The sequence below is a fragment of the Heterocephalus glaber genome, unplaced genomic scaffold (genome assembly GCF_053883595.1).
Source record: "Heterocephalus glaber isolate CG9 unplaced genomic scaffold, H.glaber_assembly_v1.0 deba00001509, whole genome shotgun sequence".
Classification (NCBI taxonomy): domain Eukaryota; kingdom Metazoa; phylum Chordata; class Mammalia; order Rodentia; family Bathyergidae; genus Heterocephalus; species Heterocephalus glaber.
Genome location: NW_028258325.1, coordinates 74,332 through 90,822, shown reverse-complemented (window position 1 = coordinate 90,822; position 16,491 = coordinate 74,332). Strand labels below are relative to the sequence as shown.

General features: G+C 45.2%; 1 long non-coding RNA gene across 1 annotated transcript in view; it reads left to right on the top strand.

Annotated features, from left to right (window-relative positions):
• Nucleotides 1-228: 228 nt before the first annotated feature.
• Nucleotides 229-16,491, top strand: part of LOC147825040 (uncharacterized) — a 57,921-nt gene continuing 41,658 nt past the window's right edge. Inside the window, exons 1-3 of the long non-coding RNA XR_015441225.1 lie at nucleotides 229-9,161; nucleotides 13,555-14,097; nucleotides 14,891-16,413. This is a non-coding gene — a long non-coding RNA (uncharacterized LOC147825040). The remainder of the gene's footprint in view (nucleotides 9,162-13,554; nucleotides 14,098-14,890; nucleotides 16,414-16,491) is intronic.

Below are 16,491 nucleotides of genomic sequence, written 5' to 3'. Positions count from 1 at the left end.
TGGTCCAATCGTGCTGGGGGCATCGAATCAGCTCGCACCCCGGCAGCAATCCACCGGACCCCCCCCCCCCACTCCTTTGGCCTCTTCTCTGTACAGCCACCTGGTTCCACACTACAAAGATGCAGAGGACAAAGGGAAAGGAATGGAAAAAGAATTAAGATGTGTTATGTACATGTACCAACTCCCCAAGAGGAATTTAATCATTATGTACTGCAATAATGTACTAATAAAACTTAATAAAGAAAAATGAAAAATGACACGATAGCAAATTGCAGTGTGTGGTCCTGGGTGGGGTCTTGGATCAGGCAGATAAACTGCCATAAAAAATCCCCCACTATTGAAGTTCTCTTACAGCCTAGTTGAACTTGTAGGACTCTATGCGTTGATGTCAAGGCATTTTTTTGGCCTCCTTCAGTACTACTTCCTGCACATGCGCACTCTTTGGTACCTGCGCCACAATGGGCATGCGTCTTAACATCCGGGCACTTCCCAACTGGCGTGCACTTGGCGGCCGTTAGCAGTACCTTCCCGTGCGGCTGCGGCTGCGGCGCCGGACTGCGGACTGTGGCGGTGGAGTCTCAGTCCTGGGAGAGGTTTCTAAAACTGACGTATGTAAAAAATGTGATTGAGGCCCAGTCCTCCAGACCCCTCTGTACTGAACAAGCTTTGCAGGCTTTCCCTCCTCACGTTTCCATTTGCTTGGTTTGGCTGTAGGTTGGAAGGGAGGGAAGTGGCCGGCAGTGCCTTGATGAAGCGCTCTTGAGGTCCACAGCTTTCCACAGGGATGAGGAGCTGGCTGTGCGGGGATGGCTGAGGCTCAGAGCGGGAGGTTTTCCCCAAGACTGTGTCATGGCAGGCTTAGAAAAGCAGGTAGGGCCCCAGAGTAGACATCCAGTGCACGGGTTATCAGCATGTTTAAAAGACTCTGGAGCAAAGGAAGTTTTAAAAAAGTTGACGGAAAACATTAAATGGTCTGTTTGAAAAGACCTAGCCCTAGCCAAAGTAAAACTGACAGATCTATCCAGGACCAGGGTATAAGCAACCAATGTTTTAAATTTTGAAGGTAGGGGGCAGGGGTTAGCGCAGCAGTGCTGCACCTGCCTGGCAAGCGCAAGGTCCTGAGTTCAATTCTTGGTACCCTTTGAATATATTGTTTTAGTGTAGTGTTCGGACTGATGTCACAAACATTATTGCACCCTTTATATCTGGTATAGATTTAGCTATTGAAAATACTCCTCTAATATTTCTTCTTTGTTTGTTAAGTGTGGTGCTCAATATCTTTGTGTTATTTGAGGGAGGATCAGGTTCTGTTGTGTCCCTGCCTACAGATCTCATGCATTTTCTACTAACCTCAGCAGAGGAATAAACCTTATAACACACTGCAATAACTAGATGGATCCACGGGAGACTCTCAAGCAACTAGGCAAGTATTTCCACAGGAGTATGCATGTGCTGTTGCATTGGTAATAATACACTGGTAGAGTAATAATACATTGGTAGAGTAATAATACATTGGAAGAGTTTGATAGTGGTAAAAAATCCTCAGTGATATGATCATATGGAGATTGTGCAGGTAGACAAGGAAAAGGAGAGCAGTAAAGGATAGGTTATCTTGGGCACCTTTTCTAGTGACCTGTCCTGACCTCCCTTACAGTGACTCATTAGAGGCCATCCCATTGAACATCTCCACCTTCCAGGTAGGGGCATGTGTGGGCATCCATCATAGCAGGAGTCAGAGGATGTCCATAGGCATTGGTAAGTGATGGTGGGGTCCATGCATGTTGATGTGGCTTTATTTTAGGTGCAGGAGCCAAGGTAAGGGAGGAATGTGAAAGCCAGTTCAGCACATATGAGTTTGTTGTCAGATGCAGGAAAATGAATGTAGAGGGATCTGAGTGTCTTGGGATTGCTTTTTCCTGGTCCAGTGACATTGTTGTGGACCAGTGTTCTAAGCACAAAGCACAGGAATCTAGAGAGTTGAACATTTGATGAGGAAGAGTGTCTGGTGATGACAGTGTTTCCCTTGGATTAGTTCTAGTATCAGGGTCAAATGAAGGCCTCTGTGGAAGTGCTGATGGACAAGGAATTTGCCAGGTTTTCTTGTATAGCAATGTATGTGAAGAACAGGATTGTTAGACTTCCCTTAAGGAAAGTATATGCAGAGAGAGAGAGAACCTTTCTGAGTCAAGATTGCTGATCGTCAGGCAATTCCTAACATGGATGTAGCCTCATTCTCAGAGGCTCATGTTTCTTAGTGAGGTCAGAAAACAGGCTCGGTGCAGCATGTTGTTGGCAGTATTGCAACCTGGTATCCTGGGAAGGGCCCCCTGCTCACCAGGTCTTGTGAAATGTTACTGTGTTCAGATATAGGACACTTTTATTTTCTGAATATACACTGGAGGAAGCTATGTTGGCAGCCTTGTCTTTTGTTTGCTGTTTGACATGTGTGACACAAAGGTAGAACAAGAGACTCTTCCCAACCAGTAAGTTCCTCATTTTCATGTGGGATTGCAGGTCACTAAAGTTGTTTCCATGCTCACTGTGGAATATGGAGAGGCAGAGATTCTTGTCAATTTCCAGATTTCTACAACTGGTCCTACTGACTTTGGAGGTTCTCCAGGTTTCTGTTGGAGAAATGAAGGTGTCTTTTACCAGGCTTTGTACACAGAGTTCCCCAAGGACCCAGGTAGTCAAGCAAGTCGGCTCCTCAAGTATGTTGCCCTCCACACTTCTCACATGTAGTTGTGCCAGGAGTCCTGGACTAAATTGATATTCCTGATGAGTTTTTAATGGGTTCTGATGTCATGGTGTGGCCTGCAACACAGTCCTGTGGATCACTAGAGACATCAGGTAAGTGTGGGCTTAGCAGAATCTGCCAACATTGCACAGGGGGTAGATGAGGAAGATTGCTTTGGGCGTTCCCACCCCTTTCTTTATCAGGTCAGATAGGATTGCAACCACAGTGATGTTATTGCCTGAGAGTGGACCCTTGGCACAGACAATGTCAAATGGATGCCAAAATGGTGAGCCTTAAAGAGTGATCCTATGGAGGATTTTGTGCTTGTTTTGGCCAATCCCAAGGAGCATTAAGCAAAGGAATGTTTACAGGTGTCCACTTAGAAGAAGTTTGACCTGGAGTCAGGACTCTCCCTGTTAATCATCCTAGCATCCAGGTACATTTCCATTGTCACTCTGTGGTTTTGCAGGCACTGGATTTCTCACAGGGTGTACATGACCACCTTCCTCTTCCTCAGAGTTACTGAGAACTTGGTGGTCAGAACCTCATATAAATGTCAGGTAAGCATCAGGGAGCTGGTACCTGGTTGGTGATCACGTGATATTCAGTATTCCAGTGGATATCAAGATTATATTCATAAGGAGACTTTGTCATTTTCCTTAGTGGGCATCCACTGAAGTTCTTGCCTATTGTAGGGTTGAAGGCCTATGTCCATTTGCCCTCAGTATCTTCTTTCAGATATAGATATGACTGCAGAAGTTGAGGTTCTCATGTTTCACCCTTTAATTGGAAAGTGTGGCATTCAGTACCTTCTTGCTATCCTTAGGAAGCATCAAGTGCTGATGGATCCAAGCCAGCAGGTCTGTATTTCCCACTGGTTACAGTAGCGGCATAAGTTGGATAATCAATCATTGTCATAGAGTTGGTTCCAGAGATATGCAGTATAGCAGTTTGTCAGGTATCACCCTGGGAGTGTCAGTTTTCTTTTGCCAGGCTAAGCTGTCACATGCAGGTAGAGTCCATAGACTTCAGATTTTAGGATGACATGAAGATTGGGCAGGTGGACAATGAAATGTTTTCCAGTAAAGAATGGGTTTTCTTGGACATCTCTTCCAGTGAGTGGTCTAGAACTCACAGTGAGCCTTGAAATGCCATCCTGTTGAATATCTCTAGGTTTCCAGTAAGTGCAGTTGTATGCCTCCCTCCTGCCAGGTGAAAGGAGATCTCCATGGTGTCTGGTAAGTGATGGTGGGGTGCCTTTAGATTGTTGTGGCCCTGCTTTGTGTACAGGTGACCAAGGAAGCAACAAGGGTAGAACTTAGCCAATCCAGTGCACATGATTGTGCCCTCAGTGTAGAGGTCAGGAACATATATGTTGAGGGATCTAAGGGTCTTTGATTGCTATTGCCCTGGTCCAGTGACCTTTTGGTGAAGCAGACAACTGAGCATGCAGCACAGTATTCTTAGCAGGTGAGCACTTGATGTGGAGGAATGGGGATGATAGTGTTTCCCTCAGGTTGGTTCTGGAACCAGAGTGAACTGAAAGTCTTTTGTGCCAGTGGTGATAGCCAAGAAAAGGGCTGGGTGTTCTTGCAGAAAAAAATATCAGCTGAATTATATGCTTTTCACATAGTGTTATAGGACTTCCCTCAGGTAGGTGTGCTCTGTGACAGAGAAGTTTTTTGAGAATACAGATCATCAAGTAAGTCCTAATATGGACATAGCCCATGTCTAGGGTCTTGATATTCCTGGTAAGGTTGAAAAGTAGCCTTGGCCAAATCTGTTGTTGTCAGGTACAAATCAGGGTGTTGGGAGCTCCTTGGAATCATGAAATCTTTCATATCCTGATGGATATCGGGAGTTGGTATATAATAAAATATGCTCATGTTTCCAGAGGGGACATGCAAGAAAGCTTTTGGATATTGTAGCACTTAGGCCAATGTCACATTTATCCTCAGAGCCTTTTTTTCTAGATACAGATTTGAGTACTGCTGGTGAACTTGTGATGTTTTCTTTTTTATTTGACAAGTGTGGTGTTCAGTGCCTCCTTGTTCTTTTGAGGGAGTGCCAGGTGCTGTTGAACTCCAGCATGCAGACCTTCTGAATTTCATACTGGTTCCAATGAGGGAGTAATCAGGACATCAGGTCATTGTCATGGGATGAGTCCCTGAGATACAGATTGGACGTTTTTGCAAATATGTCCTTGGAGGTGCCCACCTACTATTGCATGGATAGTCTGTACATACAAAGGAAGAACCTTGTAGTGTCAATGAACCCAAAGTGAAACAATAATGTGGAGATTGTGCAGGTGAACATGGAAACATCTACCAGTAGAATATAGATTTTTGTGGACATTTTTTTCAGTGAGGGAGGGGTCTGGTTTTCATTGTGAGCCATGAGATCCCATCCCATTGAACATCCCCAGGTTCTTGGGAGCTCTAAGTTTAGGCTTCCATCATCACACCAGACATGTGATTGCCATGGATTTTGGTAGGTTATGGTCAGATCTCTGTGGGTCATAGTGACCATGCTTGTGGTGCAGTTGCTCAGGGAAGTGATGAAGTGGGAAATAAGCCAAACTAGGGACTGTGAGTTTGGGTATGGTGTAATTATAGGAAAATGAATATTGAGTTATGTATGTGTTCTTGGGTTGCTTTTTCCCAGTCCCAAAACATTGTGTTGGACCAGACTTCTGAGCAGAAAGCATGGAATCTTGGCAAGGGACCAGCTGATGAGGATGAGTGTCTCACAAAGTTGGTGTTCCTCTTGGATTGATCCTGGTACGTGTAAGGTCAAAGCCTTCTGTGCCAGTGGACATAGCCAAGGGAGGGCCAGCTGTTCTTACAGAGCAAAGTGGTTGCTGAATTGCATGGTTTTCCATGGTGTGGTTGGACTTTCCTTCAGGTAGGCACATGTAGTGGTGAAGCAGTTTTTTGGAGTTGAGATTGCTGATGGCCAGGTAAGTACATGGATATAGCCTGGATCTTGGGCCTGATGATTTCAGTGAGTTTAAAGAGAAGCCTCTCCCTGACCTGGTGTTTCCATGTTTTGTTACCAGGTGTTCTGCAAAGGGATTTCCTAGAGATCAGGTCTTGTGAGTTGCCACCTTCAGCCATGGTTACCCTTGTTTTTTTCCTCTGTGACAGTGAAGGTTAAACAAGAATTTTCAAATGGCTATTGATAAGAATTACATTTTCATGTAGGATGTCTGGGCCCTTAGGCAGTTTCCATGCTGTTGTCCTGTATGATATGAGGCAGGGATTCTTGTGAATATCTAGGTGTCTAGTACTCCCAGTGGTGACTCTTAGAACTTTTGTAGGTTTCTGTTCAAGGAAGCTAGATTTCTCAGAACAGCTCTTGTCCCTGGAGCTCTCCAAGAAGCCAGGTAGTGAAGCAAGTGAGCTCCACAAAGAGACACAGTGAACCCTGCAATTCTTACATGTGCTGGTGCAAGGATATGTGGACTAAAGCAGTATTCCTGGTGCATATTTCACAGGGCTCCTGAAGAGGTGCATGAAGAGCTATTGTGGATCTCTACAGACATCAAGTAAGTGTGGGTTTGATGTCAGGCCACCAATGAGTTCTGCCCACTCCATGTGCATGTGTTGGAAAGTGTCCCTCAAGTGAGGGACAAGTGTTGCAAGTGAGGAAAGTGTCCCTCAGGATTTCTTGCTCCTTTATTGATTTGAACTTCCTCTGATCGGAAAGAATGAAGTCCTTGGAAATCCTACAGTCTGTGAGGGGACTCTTGGCAGGGGTGAGGTCAGGTTAATGCCAGGATGATGGGCACTGAAGTGTTATTCTGTGCAAGTTTGTGGGCTTGTTTCTACCCTACAGGGGAACAGGAAGCACAGTAGTGTTTTCAGGAATCCACATAGGAGAATTTCTTTGATTCTGGGCAGGGTACTCTTTTCTTGACAATAATCCCAGCATCCAGATTGGTTTCAAATGTCCCTCTATTGTTATCAGGGACAATGAAATGCACATTGGCTCTACACCTCAACCCTCTGCATTATATTATTTCAGATTGCCTTCAAAAGACAATGGTGATGCCAAGAATTCTGTGGCCAGAACCTCATACAAATGTCAGGAAAGAATCATTTTGCTGGTATGTCTTTGGGATCACATGATCTTCCATCTTCATGTGAATATAAGGAATGTGTACATAATGAGATATTCACATTTCCTTGACACACATCCACTGAAGAACACAGTTGATGTAGGGTTCAGGCAAGGGCAACATTTCTCCTCAAGGCCTCATTTTCTGGCACAAAGTTGACTGCTGATGGTGAATCTGTGATGTTTCCTCATTTATTTGGCTGGTGGGCTCAGTGCTTTGCTATCCTGAGGGGGCAGCAGGTGCTGTTGAATTCCTGCAGGCAGATCTTGTGCATTTCATACTGGTACCAGAAAGGGAATAGGAAGTACAACAAGTTCTTATGGTAGGGTTCTTCCCTGAAAGATGGATTGGAGAAGTTCCGTGGGCATGTTTTTAGGAGTGTCCATTTACTATTGGCTGACTAGTTCATGGGCATATAGGAGGAGCCTGGCAGTGGTGATGACACCTAAATGATAGGATGAGTTAGAGATTGTGCAGGTGGACAGAGAAAATTAGAACAATAAAGAATAGGTTTTCTTGGGTGCCTTTTCCAACGTGAGGTCTGGAACTCACTGTGATCCATGAGACACCATCATGTCAAACATGGCCAGTTTGCATGCGAGTACATGTGTGGGTCTCCCTCCTAGCACCACACAGTGATCTATCTGGACTTTGGTGAGTGAATGTATGGTTCCTATGTGTGGCCATGGACATGACTTCTGTGTACAGCCTGGGGAACCACTGAAGAAGGTAGTAAGTCAATCCAGTGTCCAAGAGTATGTCCTTAGTGTGGATTGCTGGACATCGTGTTGAGGGAGTTTATTGATCCATGTAGGTAAGGAGTTTATCAATCCATGGGATTGATTTTTCTCTGTACTAATGAGACTGTGGTGGACCATCCCTCTGAGCAGGAAGCATAGGAATCTTGCCAGGTAATCTGCTGGTTAGTATGAGTTTCTTGGGATGATGGTGTGTTCCCCTCAAAGTGGTTCTGCTGCCATGGTGGAGTGATACACTTTCTGACAGTGGAGATGGATGAGAAAGGGCAAGGTCTTCTTGCAAAGCAAAGGACATGCTAAAGAACATTCTTTTTACATGATACTGTTGGACTTTGCTTTCAATAGGTATATGCAGAGATGAAATAAATTTTTTGAGTCAAGATTGCAGGTAATCAGGTAAGTCTTAGCTTGGACAAAGTCTGGTTCTTGGGGCCTGGTGGTCCTTAGTGAGATCAAAAAGGAGCTTCTGCCTAACTTGGTGTTGCCATGTTTTGTCACCAGGGGGTCTGTGAAGCTCCTGGCTGGTGGTCAAGTCTTCTGAGATTTGCCACCTTCACCCATGTGAGCCCTTCTTTTATTCCCATGAACACTGGACCTGGGCCCTTGGGCAGCCATGTCTTCTCCTTGCTGTTTGTGACAGTGAAGGTGAAACAATTGACTTTTCCCAGTGTCTACAGGTAAGCATTGCATTTTCATGTAGGATGGTGGCCCAGTAGGTGATTTTTTCATTCTTGCTGTTGTATATGAAGGGGCAGGGCTTCTTGTTGATATACAGTTTTCCACCAGCATGGATATTAACTCTTGAACTTCAACAGATTTCCATTTTAGGGAGAAAGATTTCTCTTGCCTGGCTTTCTCTGTGGAGTTCTTCAAGGTCCCAGGTTGACATAAGTGGGCTCTCCAAACAAACATAGTGACCACCGCAATTATCACGTGCAGGTACAAGGAGACAAGGACTGAGTCAATATTTGCAATGTGTTTTTCACAGAGATCCTGATGTCACAGTGAAGCCTACATCATACTCATTCAGATTCCTACAGACATCTAGCTGGTAAGTGTGGTCTTGTAGATCTCAACTCCTCCACATGCACAGGGAGCTGATGAAGGTGTTCCTAGGCATTCCAGGCTCCCTCCCAGATTTGACAATTCTCTGGTTAGAAAGGAGGCCATCCTTGGTGTTGCTGTTATCTGATGGATCCCATGGTGTATATGAGCTCAAATGGATGCCAGAATGGTGTGTATTGAAGTACTTAGTGACTCTGCCCAGGTTTTTGTGTTTCTCTTGCCCATACCCATGGGCAGTTAACCTAGGAGAGTTTGCACAGGCCACCTAAGAAAGGGTGGCTTCTGTGGACAAGAATGTTTTGCTGGCAATCATCCCAGCATCAAGGTAAGTTTTTAGTGCCACTCATACTCTTCTGGCTGACTGAAATGCTCATTGGCTCTACACTGACATGTGCTTCTTCCTTTTTTTTCCAGGTTTCCTTGAAGAGAGGGGGATAGAGATGCCAAGAAGTCATTGGCAAGAAGCTCGTATAAATATCAGGTAAGAATCAGTGTGCTGATACTTTGTTCTGACCTTGTGATCATCAGGATCCAGGTGGATGTCAGGAGCATGTGCCTAATGACATGTGTTTCTGGGTCACATCCCCTGAAGGTCTTAGGTAGTGCAGAGTTGAGAACTAGTACCACATTCATCTTCAGAACTTTTATTTTTTACACATAGATTTGAATACTGCTGGCAAATGTGATATTTTCCCTTTTATTTAGCAAATTTTTGTTCAGTTCCTTTTTGGTCTCATGAGGGAGCTAAAGGTACTCTTGAATCCCAGCCTGCAGATTCAGTGCATTTCATGGGGCCCACATGACCTGCCAGGTGCAGGTGGCTCAGGAGGATGTGTTAACAAGGTATTCTTATGTTTCTTGGAGATGTATCCTCTGAAAGACAAAGCTAGCGAAGGGTTCAGAGCTGATGCCACGTTCAACCACAAAGATTTTTTTCTTGAATAGATTTTGAGTATTAATGGCGAACTTCTGCTGTTTCCCCATATTTGGCAAGTAGTGTTCAGTGCCTTCTTGCTACCCATAGGGACCACGGCCCACTTTTGCATCCATGCTGTCAGATTTCACATGTACCCTAATGGTCCCACTGGGCAGGAAAGCTGGTCAACAGGTCATTTTCAAGGGTGGACCACTGAGAGTAGGCGTGGGGGTGCTGTGGCAGGTGTTTCCTCATGAGAGTCAGCTCACTGTTTCTTGGCTAGTGTGTCATCACCGGGGAGGGCCTGGGAGTGGCCGTGGGCCCAAGTGACAGGGTGATGTGGGGACTATGCCAATGGACACAGAAGGACACTGGCCAAGGAACCTGTGTCCCCAGACACCTTTTGCAGTGAGCAATCCCGAGCTGAGTGTGAGCCTCGAGAGGCCATCCAATTGAACACTGCCAGATCCAGGTAAGGGTAGGCAAGAGCCTTCATCACAGTGTGATCAGAGCATCTCCATGGGCTTGGGTAAGTGATGGTTGGCCCACTGTGGGCTGCTCTGGCTATGCTTCGTGTGCAGCTGCCCAGGGAGCAATAACTTGGGGAATGAGCCAATTTTATGACCATGAGTTTTTTCCTTGGTGTATGGTGCAGTACAGGAAATGTTGAGGTTCTGTGCATCCAGGGAGTGTTTTTTCTTGATCCAGTGACATTGCGGCAGAACAACCTGCCCAGCAAGAGGCACTGGAATCAGTGCAGGTGACCAGTTGATGAGGATTAGTAACTTGGGATGATAGTTTTCCCCTCAGATTGGTTGTGGCATCCAGGTGGGGAGAAAACATTTGTGCAAGTGGTGATAAATGATGGAAAAGCCATGTGTTCTTGCAAGGTATGCTGAATTACATGGCTTTAAAATGGTTTGTTTGGCCTTCTTTTCAGGTATATATATATATGTATATATAAGGATGAAAGTCAGTTTGTTGAGGTGAGATTGCTGATGGTAAGGTAATTACTAATGTGGACATAGCATGAATCATGCTTCCCTAGGGAGGTCAAAAATGAGCTTCTGCCAAACCTGGTGTTGTGATGTTTTGTCACAAGGTATCTCAAAAATGCCTGAGTCAAGATCAGATCTTGCATGTGGCCAACTTCAGCCATGGGTCATCATTTATCTTTGTTTGTTTGAGACAGGGTCTTAATATGTACTTCAGCCTGTCTTTGAACTCACTATGTAGCCCAGGCTGGGATCAAACTCAAAGCGATCCTCTCAGCTCAGCCTCTCAAATGCTGGGATTACAGGCATGTGCCACCATGCCCACTTTTGTTTCTCAGGAATGTTGGAGGAGGGCACATGGGCACCCTTCTGTTTGGACCACTGTTTGGTGTGTGTATGACTCAGGGTAGAATGAGTCTTTGTGGTGATTACAGGTAAGCACCCCATTGCATGTAGAATGATTAGGCCTTAATGTATTTTTTGTGTTCACAGCCAGAGATTGCTGATTGTATCCAAATGCCAATCACTGGGGATACTGACCCTCAGAACATCTTCAGGCTTCACTTTAATGGCTTTGTCCTTTCTGTTCTACAAGGACCCAGATTGTCCAACAAGTGGGCTCTGCAAACTAATGCAGTGACCTCTGCCATTCTCACAATTAGTGCTGCAAGGAGATGTGTACTAAGTCAGTATTCCTAGATGTGGTGTTGACAGGGCTACCTATGCATGTCAGAGTGAGCCACAGAAAATATGCAGGAGGATCCTTAAAGATAGATGGTAAGTGCATTTAGGCCCAGCACACCTGCCCGGTGAGAAGATAACAGAGGTGTCCTTGGGCATTCCAGGCCCCTACCTTGAAATTCAGGTGCTTAGATCAGAAGGGATGGAGCCTTTGGCCATGCTACTATTTCAGGGGATCCTTGGCATGAACAGGGACAAATGGATGCCCAACTTGTAAGCATTGAATGTGTGATTCTTTTTTTTTTTTGGTACCAGGGATCAAACTTGGGTCCTTGCTCTTGTGCAGCAGGTAGCAAAACCACTGAGCTAAATTCCTGGCCCTGAATATGTGATTCTATCCAGGGTTTGTACTTGTTGGAGCACTACCCAGGTAGCAATAAGCATAGGAGAGTTTGCAGGTATCCCCTTAGGAGAGATTTAATTCTGGGGATTGGACTGTGTTCCTGGCAAGAATCCCATCATTGAAGTTGGTTTCTTGTGTCACTCAGTGGTTTTCTTGTGCATTGAAATGCTCATCAGCTCTATGTTGAAACCTTCTTCCTCATACTTTCTCCAGTTTCCCTTGAAGAGAGGATCCTGAAGTCTAAAAGCCTATGGCCATAAATCATGCGAAGGTAGCAATCAGGGTCCTCATATCACTTTAGGGAATACATCACCTGGATCCAGATGAATGTCAGAAGGGAACATATACTGAGATGGTCTCATGTTTCCTGGGAATATCTCCTGTGAACAAGCCTTCCTGGTTTTGTAAGGAAGCATTAGGTGCTATTGCTTCCCTGCCTGCAAGTCTCATCCATTTTATACTTGTCCCAGCAGGGGAATAAATGGGGCAACACATCATTGTTATGGGGGGGGTGTCCTTGGGTAGGAACTGGGGCAGTTGGGCAGGTGTCTTCTGGAGAGTGTCCATTAACTGTTGACAGCTTGTCCATGGGCCCATAGGAGGAGCACGGTGGAGGTGATATACTCTGAATGAGAGGAAGATGTGGAGATTGTGCAGGTATGTATGGAAAAAGGGACTGGTAAAGAGTGGGAGTTCTTGGGCATCTTTTCCACTGAAGAGTCCTGAAGAGATGGTGACCCAGGAGAAGCCAAACCTTTGAGTAGTGCCAGGATCCAGGTAAGGGTAGGCATGGGCCTGCATCTCAGTACAGGACAGTACCATGGAACTTGGTAAGTGATGGGGGCAATGAGGTTTGTTTTGATCTTATTTTGAGTACAAGTACCCAGGGAAGCAAAGAATATAGAACTTTGCCAGTCTAGTGACCAGGAGTTTGTGCTTCATATATGGTGAAAGAAAATGAATGTTGAGGGCCTGTGTGTCCTGAGATTGCCCATACCCTCATCTAGTGACACTGTGGTGGACCAGTGTGCAGAACAGAATGAAAAGAATCTTTGTAGGACTAGTTGATGATTATTAGTTTCATGGGATGATAGTGTTCTCCTCAGATTGGTTCTGGTATGTGGGTGAAATGAAAGCCTTCTCTTCAAGCAGTGATGTTCATGTGAGGGCCGAATACTCTTGCAGAGCAAACTGCATGCTGAATTATATGGTGTTATCATAGTGTAGCTGGCAAAATGCAGCAGTTAAGAAAAGTTTGTTGAGGAAAGATTGCAGATGGTCAGGTAACTCCTAATGTGGACATAGCCTGTTTCACAAGGCTTGTTGTTCATCAGAGGTCAAAAGGAATCTGTGCCTAATCTGGTTTTGCCATATTTTATCACTAGCCATCCTGCTAAGGGCCTAGCTGGTGATTAGGTTTTGTGAGATGTTGCTCCCATTGTCTCTAGAACACCTCTCTTTTCTGCTGAACATTGGAGAGGAGATCTGAGCATCTTGGTCATTTCTACATTTTTGGACATTTGTGCTACTGAAGGTAAAATAAGAGGCTTTCTCCAATGGCTATGGGTAAGCATTCAGTTTTCGTGTAGGATGGCTGGCCTACATACAGTTTTCAAGTTCTCCATCCTTGAAAGAGATGCATGGATACTTGTTCATATCCTGCTTTCCACCAGTATTGATCCTTGGAACTCCCTCAGATTCCTGTATAGGGAGAGATAATTTTTACCAGGTGTTGTCTGTTGACTTCTGCAAGGATGCATGTCAAGAACCCAGCAGGTTCTGAAAACAAACACAGTAACCTTTGCAGTTCTCATCTGTGCTGGTGTGAGGAGATGTGGACTAAATCCCTCTTGTGTTTTCCCTCTTGTGTTTTTCACAGGGCTCCTGTTGTCAGAGTGAGACACACAAAGTACAGTGATCTCTACACACCTCCATGGAAGTGTGTACTTGTGTCCTGGCCACCAATGAGGATGCATGAACTCCACATGCACATGTGACAAAAGTGTCCCTCATTCTTCCTTTCTGCTGTGTTGATTTGGAGGATTTCAGGTCACATGGAGGGAATCCTCAGTCCAGTGACTACAAGGGCACACTGGGCTTGGATAGGTCAAATGGATACCAAACCAGTGAGCATTGAAAATGTACTTCTGTGCAGGTTTTGACCCTTGTTCTGGTTGGTTGCAGTAAGCATAGGTGAGTTTGAAGGTATCCACCTAGGAGAGTTTGAACTCTGGGGACAGTAATGTTTCCTTGGCAATCCTCTCAGTATACAGGTAGGTTTCTAGTGTCATAAAAGTTTTTCTTGTGCACAGAAATGCCTATGGACTCTACACTGACACCCTCTTGTCCATGTCTTCTCAAGTTCCCTTCAAGAGAAAATATGAAATGTAGAAGACTGGCTGCAACCTCATGAACATCTTAGGTAAGAACCATGGTCCTTGTACCTCATCGAGGACCATGGGATCTTTTGTATCCAGGTGGACATGAGGAGAGTGTGCATAAGGTGTTGTCCTGTTTCCTGGACAAGTATCCTCTGCAGGTCTGGAGTAGTGTAAGGTTCTGAGCTGATTTCATATTCAACATCAGTGACACTATTTCTGGCATAGATATGACTATTGATGGTGAACTTCTGATGTAACCCACTCTATTTTGCAAGTGTGTATTAAGTGTCTTTTTGCTATTGTGTGGGAGCATTAGATGATATTGGATCCCTGCTGTCAGGTATATCCTGCATTTCACACTAGTCACACTAGGGATCAAGTGGGGCAACAGGAAATTGTCATAGGGTGGTTCCCTCAAGTAAGGATTGGAGTAGTTTGGCAGGTATCTTTGGGGAACTTCCTTTACTGTTTTCTAGCTACTCTGTGGCAGAGGGAGGAGCCTGTATTGGTGATGGACCTTGAATGTAGGACAACATGGAATTGGCATAGGTGAACACATAAAGAGGTGTGGGTAACCAGTAGTTTCTTCTGGGCTTCTTGTCCAGTGAGATGTGTAGATCTGATGGTGAGCCAAGAGAGAGTGTCCCATTCAACATCTCCAGACATGGGTAAGAGCATGTAGGGGCCTCATAGCTCCAGGCAAGTTCTCTCTATGGACCTTGGTAAGAGATCCTAGGCCCTCTGTTGGTGGCCAGGCTTGGGTGCAGGTGCTCAGGGAAACAATGAAGGGCAAACTTAGCCAGTTAAGTAAATAGGAGTTTGTGCTTGTTGTAGGGTGCAGGGAAATGAAGATTGAGGGACTTTGTGTCCTTGCTCAAATGATATTTTTGTGGACCAGCCTGCAAAAGAAGAAGCACATGATCCTCTGCAGTTGACCACTTGATGAAGATAAGTGCCTCAGAGTGAGAGTGCTCCACTCAGATTGGTTCTCCTATCCGGGGAAAGTGAGAGCCTTTTGTGCCAGTGGTGGTGGCAAATGGAAAGGCCTGGTGTTCTTGCGGAACAAAGTGTATGCAGAATTCTGTGCTTTTATCATGGTCTGATTGGCCTTCTCTTTATCTTTATACAGATATGAAGAATTGGTTGTTGACACAAGATTGATAGGTAAGCTGTATTGTTCAGATTGTGAGGTAAGTCCTGTCATGGACATAGCCTTGTTCACAAGACCTGATTGATGTTCCTTTGAGAGCTCACAAAGGAGCCTCTGCCTAACCTGGTGTTGCCATGATTTATCAGTAGGTATCCTGCTAGGGAAATTAGGTCTTGAGAGGTGTTGCCACCTTCATCCTTGAGACACCTTTTTTCAGATGAATATTGAAGGAGGACACTCAGGCACCCTTCTGCCTTTCCAAATACTGTTTGACCTGTGTGCCAATGAAGGTCAAATAATGGACTCTTCCCAGTGGCTACAGTAAGCCTCCCATTTCATGTAGATTGGCTGGCCCATAATGAATTTTTCATGCTCACAGTAATACAGGATGAGGCAGGGATTCTTGCTAATATTCAAGCATCCAGGCCTATAGACATTGACCCTTAGAACATCTGCAGGTTTCCCTTTAAGGGAAGAGTTCTCTGACCAGTCTTTGTTCTTGGAGTTCCAAAAGGGCCCTGGTCATCAAGCAGCTGGGTGGCACAAAACCACACACTGATCTTAACAGCTCAGACGTGCTGGTACAAGGAGATGTAGATGAAGTCATTATTCCCAGAACTGATTTTCTTTTGGCTCCCAATGTCACAGGGAGCTGTACTATTACCCTGGTGGATACCTACAGACATCCAGGTAGGTGTGAGCTTAGGCCCAGGCCACTGACAAGGTGTCCTGAGGTCCATTTCCTTGCATAAATGACAGAGGTGTCCCTTGGCACCTTGTCTGCCCCTTCCTAGAAATGCAGGTACTCAGATCAGAAAGAAAGGTGTCCTCAGCCATGCTAGAGGTTGTATGAGGACACATGGCCTAGGCAGGCTCAAATCTCAAATGGATGCTCACCTGTTGAGCACTGAATGTGTGACTGTACCCAGAATTTGTGCCTGTTGGGGCTCTGGCCTGGGAACTGTGAGCATAAGAGTTTTTAGTTGTCCCTTAGGAAAGGTTGGATTCTGGGGACAGGACTGTTTCACTGTCAATCATCCCAGTATCCAGGTTGGTTTCCTGTGTCACTAAGGGTTTTCTTGTGCACCAAAAAGCTCATCAGTTCTACTCTGATACCCTCTTCCACATCTTTTCTCCCAGTTTCCTTCAAAAGAGCTAACCTCTTTGAAGCCTACAAGACTAAGGGCAGACTTCTTGCAAATCTCAGGTAAGAATCAGCATCCTAGTCCCACAGTATGTTCATGTGATCGATCTGCCCTGTCTTGGTAGATGCCAAGAGGGTGTG